The sequence below is a fragment of the Wasmannia auropunctata genome, unplaced genomic scaffold (assembly GCF_000956235.1).
Source record: "Wasmannia auropunctata unplaced genomic scaffold, wasmannia.A_1.0 LD336092.1, whole genome shotgun sequence".
NCBI lineage: Eukaryota > Metazoa > Arthropoda > Insecta > Hymenoptera > Formicidae > Wasmannia > Wasmannia auropunctata.
In genome coordinates this window covers 1,016,574-1,018,279 of record NW_012026798.1, presented here as the reverse complement: position 1 = coordinate 1,018,279, position 1,706 = coordinate 1,016,574, and positions in this window count along the sequence as shown.

Below are 1,706 nucleotides of genomic sequence, written 5' to 3'. Positions count from 1 at the left end.
TGGTTGGATATTGTAACAATAAGAATTATTGTTACAATATTATTAATTATTTCACACACCAACACCCATGTCGGCTCTCATGGGCAACTACTTCACTATATTTGAACATTTTTTTATATTACATAATAATCACAAAATATATATATATATATATATATATATTTCAAATCCAGTACTTTGAATATCCAGTTTTTATAGGAAAAAATTATAACAATTCAACATTTTATTATATTTTATTATTCACAATTTAACATTTTATTATTTTTATTATTCTTAATTTATTTTTTGTTGTTTTCAATCTTTTGATACTGATATTTTCTGAATGGAAGGTTATTTTTGCTTAGCACCGTTTTTTTTTTGCTATCTACGTATACATCTGCTGTAACACGCATCGGAACAATGAACGTGAGTGTGTCGGCTCGTATCTAATACGCCGGGCGACTCGAAGAATAATAATGCTTCCAGACACATGGGAAACCGTGTCAATGCCTGACACGGCATGCAATCGACACGGAGTTATGTTAGGAAAATCCTTTATATATCCGGTGTCTTATGTAAATCAGATAGCGAGATTTGATGAAGCGGAAAACTCGTTATTTATAAGCATCTTCTTTTGGATTCAATTAGAATGTCGACATCAATACAAATATAAAAGCGTTCTTTCATGTAAATTCATAAAACTAATGTGCAATCTTTTTTTTAATGATTTCTAGGACAGTTTGCATGTTTAAAACAGGAAGTAAAACGTCTATTAGACATAATATATCCCGATTGTGGACATGCGTACTGTCTCGAACCAGAACGTTATGCAATAAATTCACTAATGTTGCACTAATGTTCCGAAAATAATTAATATTATATCATTTTACATAAAAATCGACAAAACAAATAATTTTTTTTAAATATAATTCATTTTGTAGTTTTGACAAACAATTTTTCTTATAATCTCTTATATATCCTTTTCTAATTTATTTTAGAATAAATTTGGAATCTTTTTAATATTTCAAGAGTATTTAATTCAAAAGCTCAGTATTAGACTGATATAATTAACTTCTTATTTTTTTGTCATTTCTTTAATACGATTATATTATTCGTGCCAGTTCACGTAACAGTTTAATGTTGACATTTATTTATATTATTTCTGATATTATACAATAATTAATTTGAAACTTTGTTATATACTTGTATTTTTTTTAGAAATAAAGACATTAGCACAGTGATACTTCAGTGTTCTTAATTTTAATATTAATTTTTTGCTTACTTGTAAAAGTAATTAATTTTAAACTAATTCAATAAATCAGCATTGAATTATGCTACATATACAAATTTGATTTTATAATTATATAACATTACATAACGAGGAATTAAAAAACAATATTATAAACAATATTAATAAAATTCTAAATTTAAAAATTTATCATTAAAATTTTTTATTATATTGTTAATTAATTAAATAAATTTTTAGTTATTAAAAAATTTTTTGCAAAAAATAAAAGCAATTAATTCGAATATTGCAAAATATATTTTCCGGCAAAATTAACAGAAAGAATCGATTAAGTCAGTTCTTGTCTTCTATCACACTTACTTTCTTTTTTTATTTTGCAACGTTGTGTAATAGCGCGCAAAACTCTACACTGTAATGTCTGTAATCAGCACGAAAATGACTGTGAACGAGCGGCGGACACCGCGTTCTTTTGCCATTGTTT